The sequence below is a fragment of the Narcine bancroftii genome, chromosome 6, assembly GCF_036971445.1.
Source record: "Narcine bancroftii isolate sNarBan1 chromosome 6, sNarBan1.hap1, whole genome shotgun sequence".
Lineage (NCBI taxonomy): Eukaryota > Metazoa > Chordata > Chondrichthyes > Torpediniformes > Narcinidae > Narcine > Narcine bancroftii.
This window is the reverse complement of record NC_091474.1, coordinates 149427354-149443181: the sequence shown is the minus strand read 5'-3', so window position 1 is coordinate 149443181 and position 15828 is coordinate 149427354. Positions and strand designations below refer to the sequence as shown.

Sequence of the window (15828 nt, the reverse complement as noted above, 5' to 3'; positions counted from 1 at the left end):
ATATGCGGGGACACCAAATAGGGGAAAGCCCTGAAGCCCGAGGTAATAGACAGGCAGATGAGGTCACAAAGGAAGCCTCTATGGGAGAGACTATACAAATGCATGTGTTGTTACCTGCACCCCAGGAGTTATAGAAAAATCCTATTTTTACTGAGACAGAGCAGAGACAGATGGAGACATAGGGGATGTATAAAACCTGATATGGATTGTGGTGGACAATAGATGGGTTACAAGTATTAAATCAGGCCGTAGCAAGACAGGTTATAATCGGACTCCATCAGCAATCGCACTGGGGAATGCAGGCATTGGTTGATGCCTTTAGTAGCCAGTACTATTGCTTTGGTATTTATACCCTCGCTAAGCAAAGTGTTCAGGGGTGCCCCCTATGTCAACGAGTTAATAAAGCCTCTATGCGTAAGTCCATGAATGGAGGTCGGGACCTGACTGTGCACCCTTTTCAGCGCATGCAGGTTGATTTCACCGAATTACCCAGGTCCGGTAGTTATAAGTATCTGTTAGTAATTATTGATCATTTTACCCGTTGGGTTGAAGCCTTTCCTACTTCAAATGACTGAGCCGGAACAGTGGTTCGATTAATTCTAGAACAGATAATCCCGCGATATGGTATTATCGAGACTATTGATTCGGATAGAGGACCCCATTTTACGTCCCATGTGTTGCAGGAGGTCTGTAGATATTTGGGTGTAGATTGGCAATTGCATACCCCGTGGCACCCTCAGAGTTCAGGACGAGTTGAGCGTATGAACCAAACACTTAAACTTCAGCTTACCCGCCTGTGTGCTGAGACAGGTCTCCCCTGGCTTAAATGCTTACCTTTGGCTTTGATCCATATTCGTACTGCTCCCCGCCGGGATATTGCCGTCTCCCCGTATGAAATGCTGTTTGGCCTCCCTTGTTTGGGCTCACATGCAGACCTCCCAATACCGGAGGAAAATGATCAATTTATATCCAAGTACTTGCAGGAGCTTTCCACCACATTGGCTGATTTGAGAAGGAGGGGAATTCTAGCGTAGACACCACCTTTAGAATTCCCCATACATACCATTCAACCCAGTGACTGGGTATCGATAAAGTGTTGGAAAGACGTTAAGCTGACGCCAACCTGGGATGGTCCTTATTGTGTCCTTTTAGTTACAGACACTGCTGTTCGGACCCGAGAGAGAGGTTGGACACATGTACAACGAGTAAAACGTTTTTGTCTTCCCCTGAAAATTGCAAGGACCCCAAAGGCTCAGAGTGGCAATCTGAACGACATACCGATGAATTTAAATTGACTTTGCGGAAGAAGAATCTAAGAAAATGATGAATATGTATCTTTTATTTTGTGTTATTGTAACGGGATGTTTCTTGATTAATGTTACTCACTGTATTAAGAAAAAGGGGAAGAAGGAATGTAAAAAATCTGCCATACCTCCCTGTTCTCAGTTTGGTTGTGTGAAGTTCTATTGGAGAAGGGGCCACACTGGGAAAGATAAAGGGGAAGTTTGGAAAGTTAAGTATTTTGAGGAGTGGTCAGGTACACAGGCAGGATGCTTAATTCAACAGGAAAGTCTGAACTGTTTGTTCCCTGAATGTTCCTGGTGCGGGAACGAGAATAAAATCTATACTGTCCACCGGAGTACAGGGGAGGGCTCTACACGTAGTAGGTCTCCATCTTGCCCACCTATTGGGCCAATATGCTTAGCTCAATTGGGAAAACAGGGGGAAGCCCTTGTCAGGTCATCATGGTACCTTGGTCGGGATCTCTTTAAAGTGGAGCGCCAGAATACAACAGAGAGGCCTCAAGATATGCCTGCTCTGCCACAAGGGGATCCAAAAGATTTATACGAAAGGGCAAGAAAACCCGGGATGGAGAGGTGAGCCATTAGATGATCGTACACTCCTTGCCTCCAATATTTCCACTAGCGCTTCTGGTCGATCCCGTGAGTTTTGGAAGTTGGAAAATCATCCACAAGACTTTGAGTGCTTGTCTATCTTCTTGATTCAACTGTGGCAAATTAATATTTTTCAAAAAAGAATCTATTGCATCTTCACTTACATCTTTACACTCAGATGTATATAATTTTTTATAAAAATTACAAAATTCCTCATTAATTTCTTTTTGTCTAAAAGTAATACCCGATTTTTTTCTAATTGTTGGTATAATCCTAGATAATTGTTCTTTTTTTAACTGCCATGATAAAACTTTATGAGCTTTATCACCCCATTCATAAAACTTATGTTTAGTTCGATTCATTAAACATTCAAATCGATATGTTTGTAATTCATTATACTTTAATTTTAAATTAGTTAACTGGTTCTTTTGCATTTCAGTAGCATTTTTTTGAAATTCTTTTTCACTAACAGTTATCTTTTTCTCTAAATTTTCAATCTCTCTAATTCTCTCTTTCTTTACTTTAGATGCATAGCTAATAATTTGACCTCGTAAAAAAGCTTTCATTGCGTCCCATAAAACAAAATGACCCTCCTATATCAATTGAATAATTTAAATAAATGTACAATGATCCTGTTGATTATCTTGTACGCATTTCCCCCTCTACAATTTTTCTATCTTTAAAAATGAATGAGCAGGGATTGGATGAAATTGCAGAATATTGAGAAGGCAATCACAGCAGACAAATACATTTCAATTTAGGTAAAAGTAAGGTATTTCATTTTATAAGGAGGTAATCTATTCCTTGGAAAATAAGGAAGGCTACCTCCCCCAAGTGTCCTACCTCTACCACTACCATTACCCATTCATTATAAGGCACAGTCTCCAACCTCGCACTATATAAAACAAGCATCCACCAGATCATTGATAACAACAGTGAAGCAATGGTGATGATACTGTTGGGGAGGGGGAGAAAATCACGATGGTGTAGTGCGCGTCGAAAGAACCAAAGACTTGTTGATCCAAACCAAGGCTTCTATTAACTAAAAGACTGGAGCATATCACAAGTAGGTCGACCAGTCCAGAATGACCTGGTCTGGCTAGGAGCAATCCTTAAAGACCTGCCAGTAGGTGTGGCTACACGCTCAGCCAATCACAGTCATCTTACACTACCATCTGTACATGTACACATTGGTGATAGAATCGGTACTATCACAGGTGGGGGCTGTGATTGTGAACATGTAATGCCTACAGATTAGCTTGTACAGTCTGGTCACAGTGGTCAGAATTTCTCATAGATACAGGCTTTCTCACTTAATTGTGGTTTAAAATGGAACCACTATCAAATGGAGGCACACAGCTTCATCAACTTTCTGCCCATCACTGAAAGTGAATTGGTCACCTCTTCTTCATCCCACCTTCTGTAAATTCCAAATTGAATCCACCTCTTCTTTAAGGTATTGGTGCTTCTCACAGATTCTCAGTTTAACATCTCCTCCAACAATGCATACTTCTTCCTTGCTAAACAATAGTAAATTTGTTATCATGAGATAAGTCATGAGAATTTCTTTTCTGACTCAGAAGTCAGAATCTGAACAATGAAGACAAACTCATTATGTTGCTACTGTTCCAGATTTTGAAAAAAAAACAATTTTAATCATGAGTTAATGAATGATCCAGTATTTTCTGATGTCAGAGGCAGACTTCATAAAATCAGAAAAAATTAGCTAATCTAGACTCTCTCAATCTACCTCTTTACAATAAATATCCAAGCTTATTTCTGAAAATAAATTAATATATACGTATTGCCAAAGGTAATATTGCAGAATAGTTTTACAATGGCCCAACCTGCCAGGCATGTCTTCCTGCAATGGATTTCATAATGCTTATATTCTTTTTTTCCAAATACTGTAATTTAAAAATTTCATGCGAGTAGTATATAATCATTTTTATACATCCATCATATTAGTACAGATTAGTGCTGAGTTTAAAAGGAAATATACCCTCCCCTTAAAGCTAAAACCATCTCTAACCCCAATCCCCCAAAACAAAATCAATCATTACTTATACATTTTCATTGTTACTATATAATAACACATTAAAGAAAGGAGAAAGAAAGAATGAAACTAGAAAAAAGATTCTGGATTGTCCTAAGTTAGGCCATGGTACACCGAGGACTTTAACCAACAGATAACTATTTGCACTAATAGGTGAGGCCGTAGGAATCAGCGATTGGAAGAGATAAAATTAAACCACAATACCTATCTTTTGTACATTTGACTCCATATTTGTAAATATATAATATACTTATTTCTCAAATCATATGTAATTTTTTTCTAACAGGATAGACTTGTGAATTTCTGCATGTAATCTGTGGACACTTAGACGAGTCCTACTTCCACGTGACTGTAATACACTTTCTTGCCACCACCAATACTATTTTCACAAACTTCCTTTTAAATTTTTATTTAAGAATTTTAAAACCACATCATACATAAATATCAAATAAAAGTATTCATAAAAGGAATACATGTGGTATATATATGAAAAAGAAAACAAAAAAACCCTAATCCCTCCCACCCCCACCAAATAATCCTAAACTAATAAAGAAAAAGAAAAAAAAGGAACAAGGAGAATGTCAGTAACAATGATTAATTCAATACATATAATAATGGAGTTAAGGATTACCAACGAGATGGGCTCCCAAGGGCCTCTAACATATTCAAACCAACATGTGGCGAATATGGGCTTCATAATTTTAAGAAAAAAATGTTATTTTATAACTTAAACAAAAGGAGTTTTTAATTATAATTGAACAAGAACACAGAATTCATTAACTTATTAGATAACTTACCTAACAACCTAATCCCCTCTCTAACACTAAGCCCAGGTGTGTGTAATGTATATTTAAGATTAGAAATGTTCTTTGGATCACAGTCCAATCTCACTGGTTGCAGGCAATTCTTGTATTGTGCACAGAAGTTAGCATTAACAAAGTTCACCAGGCTTTGCTGCTTAACAGGAAAAAGGTTACCACTCAGGAGGGTTCCTACTCGTTTTCAGAAGAGATTTCTTTTCCAGGACATCCGCAACTGATTCCTTCTCAATCAGTCTTGCTGACAAAACTTGCTCCCTTCAAGGTTCTCCAGATGATCCTCTTTCTTTCACGTCACCTTTCATACCGCTAATCTCCTTCTTTGACCAGGCAGCCTTTCAAAGTTTGCCAGCTTGTCCTTCTGGAACTGATTTCTGTCTCTTCTCTCTCTGTTTCACACCCTCCCTCTCTGAGAGCAAAACAGTTCTCCTCTGCCTGCAAAGATCACATGCTCTCCCAGGCAAGCTGCTGTCGATACTTTGTTGCCTCCTGCAAAAAAGCATTCTGCAAAAGTCCTGCAAATATTCTCTGCTTTAAAATGTGTGTGTGCAAGCTGCTCCAGCAATTCCTCCCAAACCATCTCTAAATGCTGTGTCACAATACCCCTTTAAAGGGAATTTTAACTCTTTTTTTTAAGCTTTATTTAAGATTTTATAACATGAATAACATATAGGATTACATTAAAAAAAATTAAGAATAAAATAATAAAATTACAATACAGTATCAGTAATCTAAATAAACTATACCCTCCCCAATAATTATTACACATTAATAACCCAACTCAAATTAGTCCAACCCCCCTTTCCCCCCCAAAAATAAAGAGTGAAGAATTAATAAAGTTAATAATATATGTGAGAAAAAAAACCCACTTACAAAAAAAAAACAAAAACATAACCAATTAAAATACTAACAAAAAGAAAAGTAATTAATACTAAGATATCAGACTTAAAAAACATATTTAAATCAAACTTAAATGCATATATTTAACAAACGGAGTTAAGATGAAACATATATTTAACTCAAACTTAATATAAAAAATTAGTAAAGTTAGTAACATTATCTATCAAGGGAATTTTAACTCTTGATTTAAAATTCAGTTATAACTAAACTCTCTTAAAATTACTAAAGAGTTAACAATACACAATATATAACATGCTACAGTACAGTAATTCAATTTCGAGAGTATTTCTATAAATGATCAATTATAACACCTTGACAAACCACCGGCAATCAAGTGATTTACACCTCTGATATGGTTAATTTACAGATCATATTCTTATAATATCGAACTCCAGTTTAACAATCTTCTGTTTTTATTCTTCATTTTATTCAAAAACACTAGAGGATTGTGGTCAATGAATATAACAATTGGCTCATGAGAGGTACCAAGATACAGCAAATATGATAGCTAATAGTTCTTTTTCAATAGTGGAATAGTTATTTTGATGAACATTGAATTTTTTTGATAAGTAGGCAACTGGATGGTCAATTTCATTGTTTTTGCAATAAAACTGCACCTGCTGCTCCCTCACTGGCGTCCACTGCTATAGAAAATGGTCTGTCAAAATCAGGAGATTTTAACAAGGCAATGGCATAACATCTCCTTTAAATTTTATAATGCTGCCTGACAATCTTTAGTCTACACAAATTTTTCCCCTTTTTTCAAAAGATTGGTTAAAGGAAGATTTCTGCAAAATTTCCTGTAACATCCTGCCATTGCAAAAACCTTCTCACTGTTTTCTTGCCATTGGGAATAGGAAACTCAGAAATTGCATTCACCTTAGCTTGAATAGGTGCAACTTTGCCATGGCCAACTACATAACCCAAGTATGTTATCGTGGTATTTGCAAATTGACTCTTTGCTAAATTAACAGTGTAGTTTGCTTTGGATATTCTTGCAAATAACTTGCCCAAATGCCTTAGATGTTTTTCCCATGTGTCGCTTTTCGTGACCAAGACATCAATATAAGCATCTGTATGAGTTAATCCATGGATAACCAAGTTAATCATCCTCTGGAATATTGCAGGGACATATTTCATGCCAAAAGGTAACACTTTATACTCGAGTATAAACCGGATTGAGTTACAAAAGCTGAAATATTCTTTTCTCTCTCACTTAAAGGTACGCACCAGTAATGGTCCAACAAATCCAACTTAATAAGAAATTTTGCTTTGTCAATTTTATCAATACAGTCATCTATTCTCGGAATAAGATAAGCATCTGTTTTAGTTACTGAATTAACCTTCCTCTAATCCATACAGAACCTAACAGTTGCATCTGATTTTGGTACCAGAATACAAGGAGAACCAATCTGAGTTCGAAGGTCTAATAATGTCATTCCTCAAAATATATTCCACCTCCTGATCCATGATTTCACTCTTTTGAATGTTTACTCTATATGGGATTTGCTTCTCCAACATCTACATCATGGTAAATCACTGATGTCCTTTTTGGAACATGAAGGAACAAATTTGTGTATTTCAAAAGTAATTCTTTCAACTGCACCTGCTCTTGTAACTTAAGATGGCCTAACTTTTCTTTCAAATTTTCCAAATTTGTTGAGTTAGACAGGCGCACAGGAACCATGGTTTCTTTAAGGTTACCCTCTCAAGATCCTGTTTCCATAATCTTATGATCCACCACTTTCTCCACTCTGTTAACAGCCAACACCTGATACAGATTGTTCTCCACTATCTTTATTCTCATAATAAGGTTTCAACAACAATTCACCCCCCAAGTAATATCCACAAGCCATTTCTTTAATCTCCTGTTCAGTTACTGCTTTGTTCCTTCAGACAACAAGATCTGTATCTATTTTCTGTTGCTGAATTAACTCTTTCCTTGACAAAGAGAAATCCTCACTCTCACAATAACCCTGCTCTTTCAGAAGTACTGGGCAAATCTCTATCAACTGGATTTTCTTCAGCTGTCATCAGCCACTTTCAGGTGACCACAAAGCCCGACTCTAAAGCTGCAGAGAATACTCCTGTGCGGCTGTCGGGTGGCCAACTGAAACCGGAAAAGCTGGCCAGGAGGATTACTTACCTAACCCTTCACCGAGAGGTATAATTTTCCTGCTCGAACTATCGATTGTGGCAGCTAAAAGCGGTGGACTGCCAGGGGGTGGGCTGATGACGTCGCAGTGACGTCTTCAGCCATCAGCTCCTGAGACAAGGAAGCAAGACTAAAGTACACTTCTTCAAATTTTATTTTGCACCCTCTCCCGTTGCCAGTCTCCCCCCCCACCCCCACCCTCACCCACCTGACTACCGTTGCCACTGCCTTCCCCCCCCCCCACTCTTCCCTGCCTGACACCCGATGCTGCTTCAGGGGTGGGGGGGAGGGAGACTGGCAACAGGAGTTGGGTGGGCGAGGTGGGGGAACCAGCAATGAGAGTCAGGCAAGCAAAGGGGGAGGGGGGGAGACCTTCAGCAGCAGTGGGAGTCGGGCGGGTGAGGGTGGGGGTAGGGGGGGAGACTGGCAGCGGGAGTCAAGTCATGCCTGAGTTGTTTGTCTGGCATGCCTTGACGCGCTGCTATGACGCGAGGTCAGCGTGGGCAGGACTAGGTACCTGTCCGGAGTAGCCGGCTTTTGCTGCTAGAAGGCTAGCAGTCAGCTGGCACGTTTAGGTGCCAGAAAGCCGTCCATTCCGTGGCCACCTAAATGTGCTAGCTGAACTCCTCTAGCCGTGCCTGCAGGCGCCTAATCTTCTATCAGATCTCCTGAAAGCGGCTATCATTTCCATCGTCACAGATCTAGTTACCGCACATGTAGGATATATCTCACCATCCTCTCTAACCACATGCTTACTAGGCTAATTTGTCAATCTTAAAACTGACCGAACGTTATCCTCTGCCAAATCACCCTGCATGAGTAACTTTGGAATTACTCCTACTACAACAGGTCTTTTGACTAATTCTGAATCTATCACAACCTTATGAAGTGATATTGACTCCACCTCACCTCCAACACCTTTAATCAAAATTGACTTCCCTGTGTCAGTCCTTTGATCCACAGTTAAAACACTTTCTAACAATGATTGAGCAGCCCCAGTATCTCTAAAATTTTTAACTGGAACCTCTGGTTCTCCCTCATCAAAAGGAGGCACCAGATTTACCTCTCTACTAGCCAAAAACCCCTCCTCAGGAGTTACAGCAGTCTTCATACTTATTTCTATCTTCATTCTTAACTTCTCTAATTATAACTGTCCATTTCAATTACCTCCAACTCATATTTCTTCCATTTTTCAGCTTCCACTGCCTTATATATCCTCACTCTCTCAGCCTCTGCTCTTTGCTTTTCAGCTTCATATTGCTATCTCTGCAACACAAAGTTATGTTTCTCCCTTTCTTCTTGCCCCCTCAATTTCTCCAATTCCAATTGCAAATCAAAAGATCTATTCTCTGGAAAATTTTCTTAGTCCTCAACAAATTTTCCTTCACATATAATATTTCTCTATAATCCTCTGTATTTGTACTTTTTCCAACCAATATTTAACTTCAGCAATTTTCAATGCCTTAGAAATAGCCATTAATTCCTCTTTTCTCATGCTCTGCAGCTCTGCAGGTGATGGTTGTAACAAAAAAGTATCAACTTCCATTGCTGCTGTTTTTCCAGCTTTAAGTTCGCTTGCAAAAAATAACTTGCAAAAATTCCAGATACAATAGCTTGCAAAAAAAACCCAATCAACTAATAAATCATCAAATTGCAATGTTCAGATCCCGGATGAGCCCCCATAAAATGTTATGGAGTCCAGAGGACCCCAGAAACCAGCAGCAATAGATATGCATCATAACACAGGGTTACTTAAACAAAAGGAGTTTTTAATTATAATTGAACAAGAACACAGAATTGAACTTTAACTTATTACTTAACCTACCTAACTACTTAATCCCTCTTCTAACACCTACGTGTGTGTAATGTATATTTAAGATTAGAAAAGTTCTTTGGATCACAGTCCAATCTCATTGGTTGCAGGCAATTCTTGTACTGTGCGCAGAAGTTAACATTAACAAAGCTCACCAGTCTTTGCTCCTTAACAGGTAAATGGTTACCACTCAGGAGGGTTCTTGCTGGTTTTCAGAAGAGATTCCTTTTCCAGGACATCTGCAACTGATTCCTTCTCAATCAGTCTTGCTGACGAAACTTGCCCCCTTCAGGGTTCTCCAGATGATCCTCTTTCTTTCACGTCACCTTTCATACCGCCAATCTCCTTCTTTGACCAGGCAGCCTTTCAAAGTTTGCCAGCTTGTCCTTCTGGAACTGATTTCTGTCTCCTATCTCTCTGTTTCACACCCTCCCTCTCTGAGAGCAAAACAGTTCTCCTCTGCCTGCAAAGATCACATACTCTCCCAGGCAAGCTGCTGTCGATACTTTATTGCCTCCTGCAAAAAAGCATTCTGCAAAAGTGCTGCAAATATTGTGTTTTAAAATGTGTGTGTGCAAGCTGTTCTAACAATTCCTCCCAAACCACCTCTAAATACTCTGTCACAAAACTCCTTTAAGGGGAATTTCCCTTTGAGTGATAGATCTTGCTGAAGCCTGAGTTAATGATTTTACTTTGGCCATCTTCATAGGATATTGTTCTTCTAGATCTAGTTTTTTTTCTTTACCCTCTTGAATAATTGTGGAACGGATCCATAGGCATTTAAAGTCGGCACTTAAAGCAAGGCTGCAGGGGCCAAACTGGATGGATGAATTACCGTGGGTGTTATTGGGAATATGTACGGGACCAAAGCAAGGATTGCCAGTTTTGACTGCTGAGATGATCTATGGAGCTCCACTATCCATTCCAGGTGACGTACATTTCGATAGAGACATCAATCGGACATCTGACTTGGATATCATACATCTTGTGAGAGATGGCAATAGGGCAAAACAACCCTATCCCATGTTTTTCCATGGGAGTTCCAAACATCAGGTGCCACACGACCTACTGACTGCGGAATTTGTGATGGTTAGGAAATGTCAGAAATGCTCAGCATTTTAATGTCCATATGAGGGGCCCTTTAGGATAATCAGGTGAGAAGGAGTAGTATTTACATTGGACATAGGGGGCCAAGAGGTGTTACAATGAACGACTGAAACTGACACACACTGACCTTTCAAGACTGATCATGTCACCTCTGAAACATCCCAGAGTATGCCCCAGGCTGAACTACCATCACGGACCTGCATCTGGCAGCCACGATTCTGGGGGGGGGGGGGGGGGGGGGTGTCGCAGGAGCCCCATGTATACAGCAGAATCGCGCACAGCCACAACAGTTAAGCAAGCGCATTACCAGAGTGCATATCCTCCAACGACGTCCCAGTCTTCCAGCTGCAGGTCAGGCACTAGCAATTAGGAAACGTGCACGAATAAGAGCCCTCACTTTTTATGGCATCTGACATCCGAGGCTGGAAAGTGATGTCACTACTGCATCCCAGAAGACTCAGTGTGAAACGTGCAGTGGTAACTATAAAAGCTGTGGTTAAGCTCAATAAAGTTACTGATTCCCGACTCTACTGACTCCGGTGTCATTTATTGCCACTTGCGTAAGGTAATATCGTGAGATAGGCTACTACACCTCTGTCAGATATATTTGTATGTCTTTCTCTAAAACCTTTCCTAATTTATCAACTTCCTTAGAATATTGCTTCTTTACTTTAGTAGAAAAACTAATAATTTGGCCCCTTAAATACACTTTCAAAGCATCTCACAATATAAATATACTATTCACGGAGTCTATGTTTATTTTCAAATATTGTAGTATTTGGTCTCTTTTAAAATTACAAAATTCAACCTTCAACAATGAAGAATTAAACCACCATCTATAAATACTTTCAATTTTTCTCAGAGCCTATACAAGATATTAAAAGAAGGGAATGGACTGATAATACTCTACTTTTATATTCAGCAGAAGTTATTTCTCCTTGTAATTGCACCAATAATTTTTAAAAAATCAATTCTAGAATAAGAATCATACCTAAATGTATAAAATGAATAATCCTTTTCCCAAGGGTTCAATCTTCTCCATATATCAATCAAATTCATTTCCTTCATTAATAATAAAATACATTTTGTCATTTTAGTTCTAATAACTATTTTTGGAGATTTATCAAATAAAGGATACAATTAAAATCTCCATCAATCATTTTTCAAAAGCTTGAGCCAGGTTAAAAAAGGGAATTTTGAATAAACTCATCATCAAGATTTGGAGCATAAATATACTTGGAAAGATGAGATTGATTTAGGATTACAGAGATGGCATACGGTGTTGAAGTCATGCATTCCATTGGAAAAAAAAAACATAATTAATGAGGCAATTTTTTTTTCTCTAAGATATGGAGCCCTTATTTGGACTACATGGGGTTAAAATGTTTAATTTCTGGTGTCTGCTGTGATGGTGAGGCTTCAATCCATGGCAATTTAACGTATAGCTTTGCTTAATGGTCTAAATCTCCATTCTTTTTTCCTACTTTGGGGTCTATCAGGGGGGAGGGAGGAGGAAGGAGGGTGGGATTTGGGGATATGGAGTGCGGGGGGAGGGGGAGGGGAGTATTTTTATTGTAAAAAAAAGAAAATTCACTATATTTCTCTGCTTTACTATTGACTGTCAGTGTCTCAATGCTTGGAGTATTGGAGTCGATGATAATGAAAACTGAAAATGGTTTGTAATTACCAGCTGTAAAGTGCCTATTTTTCACTCCAGGCTAATGAGACAATAGTTTATTTTGAAATTATTTCAAAATTATGATATAATGAGAATTTCCAGGTGAATAGGTTCATTGCAAAAACCTGCTCATAATTCAGACACGTGATAGATGTATATGCACTGCAAGTGGAGATCTATAGCAAGGATCGTCAAACTCTTTGTCTGATGATAAAAACCTACCCTGGAGTATTTCAGCAGTTTAGCTCTTTTATTTATTGGACAGTTTCAAACAAAAATAACAAAATCTTCTTTTTATATTAATTGGCAATGAATTGATAAAAGTTTTGCTGTTTCCATTGATAGTCTGAATGAATGCTGTGCACACAAATGAAGTAGCTAAAATGCACAAAGCTAGCACTTGCAAGAAACAAGTGTAATGTGCGTCAAAAGAACCAAAGACGTTGATCCAAACCAAGGCTTTTATTAACTAAAAGACTGGAGCATATCACAAGTAGGTCGACCAGTCCAGAATGACCTGGTCTGGCTAGGAGCAATCCTTTAAGACCTGCCAGTAGGTGTGGCTATGCTCTCAGCCAATCATAGTCATCCTACACTACCATCTGTACATGTGTACATATACACATTGGTGATAGAATCTATGCTATCACAACAAGTTGATCATTTTAATATCTATAATCTTTTAAAAGGTCAGTTAGTGAAAAGTGTTGGTGTTCATAAGAGCCTTCATACCCTTGAATGCAAATCCATGAATGTTAAAATGCAGGTACTGAAGCTAATCAGAAGGCAAGTTGGATAATCGACGTTATTGAAGGAGGGTCTGAGTGCAAGAGCAAAGACATTTTACTGCACTTGTATCTAATTCTGAGACAGACCATTGGAATTGAGCATTTTAGTGGCTAGAATCTGCAATTTTTATATGTTTCAGGCCACTTAGATATCTTCCCAACTGAACCTAGTCTCCTTTGAGAATGCTTTTGGTTTAAATGTTAGAGGCTTTCAGCTGCGCAGTTAAGAGTTATAAGAGGCTGACAGCACAAAACAGGCCCTTCAGCTCAACTCTGAACATGTTCAACATGCTGAACATTCTTAGAGGAGATCCATATGCTCACAGTTGGTCAATATACTTCTAAACCTTTCCTATCCATATTCTGTCAAAATGTCTTTTGGTTGTTGTAATTGTACCCAGTTCTATAACTTACTCCAGGAAGTTGCTCCAGTTACAGACTACCTTGTTAATGAAAAAAGTGGCCCTTCAGGTCCCTCTTAAATCTTTTCCCTCTCGCTTTAAACCTGTGCCCTCTAGTTCTAGAATTGCCTTCCCTGGGATTGGGCAATCAAGTTGAAGTTCAAGACAAAAGGGATGAAAAAGGAGAGGCTCAGCAAGATACCAGTTTATTAGGCAATCGAGTTCAACAGTTGAAGGGCATTGAGGTCAGGTGATCAAAACATCACTATAAAAGTGAGGGACTGGGTAGTGGAGAGAATGGTCATTGCTGGAATGGGCTGAGTCACATTGGAAAGGTTTTAGCTCAAAGGGCTTCAGTGAAGTGGGGCTAAGATGGTGGTGCAGGAGTTGAAGTGAGAAAGGTCAACTTATTGGAGGAACAAAAAGCATTCAGCAGGTAGGCACAGATAAGGGCATGTTTTAGATATCTTTTTTTTCCCCTCTCTGATAAACAGTGGGAATGGCAGTCAAGGCAGGGGAATGCTCCTCTTGAAGGTCATGGGTTGTGAGGGAAGCCAGCAGTACCAGTATCATTGATGAGTTAATCTGAAGTTCACTCAGCTGCAGCTCAGACAAGCTGGGTTAAGGAATTAGAACTGGCGATGGATGAACTCTGGATCATTTGGGAGGCTGAGCGGGTGATAAAGGGAGATTCAGGACAGTTTCATACCTAGGAGGCAAAAGGAGTGTAGATAGGTGACAGTCAGGAGAGGGAAAGGGAACAACCTACTAGGGAGGCACCCCTTTGACCATCCCTCTCAATAACAAATACATAATTTTGGATACTGTTGGGGGGAACCTACCAGGGACAAATCATGGCAAACAGGTCACTGGCATGGAGTCCTGTCCAGTGGCTAAGAAGGGAAGGAAGGAGAAAAAACAAGCTGTAGTGATAAGGGATTCCATAGTTAGGGGGATAGATAAGAGGCTCTGTGGAAGAAATCGAGTATCCCGGATGATATATTGCCTTCCTGGTGCCAGGGTCCGAGAAATCTCAGATCAAGTTCATGACATTCTCAGGAGGGAGGGTGAGCAGCCAGATGTTGTGGTCCACATAGGGACCAATGACCTGGGTAGGAAGGGTGGGGAGGTCCTGCAAGGAGAGTACAGGGAATTAGGCACTAAGTTGAAGGACCGCACATCCAGGATTGCTACCCATGCCACATGCTAGTGAGATTAGAAATAGGAGGACAATGCAGCTTAACATGTGACTAAAGACATGGTGAAGAAGGGAGGGCTTCAGGTTTCTGGATCATTGGGCTATCTTCCAGGGAAGGTGGGACTTGTTCCGATGGGGATGGTTTGCATCTGAACTAGAGGGGGTTTCATATCATTGTGAGAAGGTTTGCTAGTGCTGGTCTGGTGGGTTTAAACTAGATTTTCAGGGGGATGGAAACCAGAGTGTGAGAGCAGATAGAGGAGTGGAGGAGGGAAGCAATGATGTAAAAATTGCATGCTCCGATCAAAGTCAATGGGTTGTACGTGGTGGAAATGATCTCAGGTGCATCTATTTCAATGTGAGAAGTATTGTAGGATAGGAAGCTAAGCTTAGAGCACAGATTGGCATGTGGGAATTATGACATTATGACATAGTGGTTTCAAAAGGAGCAGGACTGTCCCCTCAATGTTCTAGGCTTCTGTTGTTTTGGACACAACAGAATGGGGGAGGGGCGGAATGAAAGGGGTAGGAGTGGCATTGATGATCAGGGAAAATATTACAGCTGTACTCAGGCAGGACAAACCAGAGAGCTTGTACATTAAGGCTATATGAGTGGAACTGATGAATGAGAAAGGTATGGCCACACTCATGGTGTTGTATTATAGACCACTCCATAGTCATCGAGAATTGGAGGAGCAAATATGTTGGGAGATAGCAGACAACTACAGGAAACCTAAGGTTGTGATAGTAGGAGATTTTAATTTTCCATATATTGACTGGGACTCCCAAACTGTAAAAGGGCTGGATTGTTCAGAATTTGTCAAATTGTGTTCAGGAATGTTTTCTAAATATATATAGAGAGGTACCAACTAGAGAGAAGGCAATACTGGATCACCTATTAGGGAACGAGACAGAATTATGTGTAGGGGAACATTTTGGGTCCAGTGATCATAATGCCATTAATTTCATTAATTAAGGAGAAAGATGGGTCTGGGCCTTGGGATGAGATTCTAAATTGA

At 39.6% G+C, this 15828-nt stretch overlaps 1 long non-coding RNA gene across 3 annotated transcripts; it reads left to right on the top strand.

The window, feature by feature from the left end:
• Nucleotides 1-90: 90 nt before the first annotated feature.
• LOC138737627 (uncharacterized) lies at nt 91-10817 on the top strand. 3 transcript variants are annotated; one of them, XR_011341084.1, is made up of 3 exons: nt 91-493; nt 1153-1331; nt 10414-10817. It is a non-coding gene; the product is annotated as an uncharacterized lncRNA (long non-coding RNA). The 3 variants fall into 3 exon arrangements; XR_011341083.1 differs by lacking the exon at nt 10414-10817 and adding an exon at nt 1927-2137; XR_011341082.1 differs by lacking the exon at nt 10414-10817 and having other exon boundaries at nt 1153-1433.
• Nucleotides 10818-15828: the final 5011 nt, after the last annotated feature.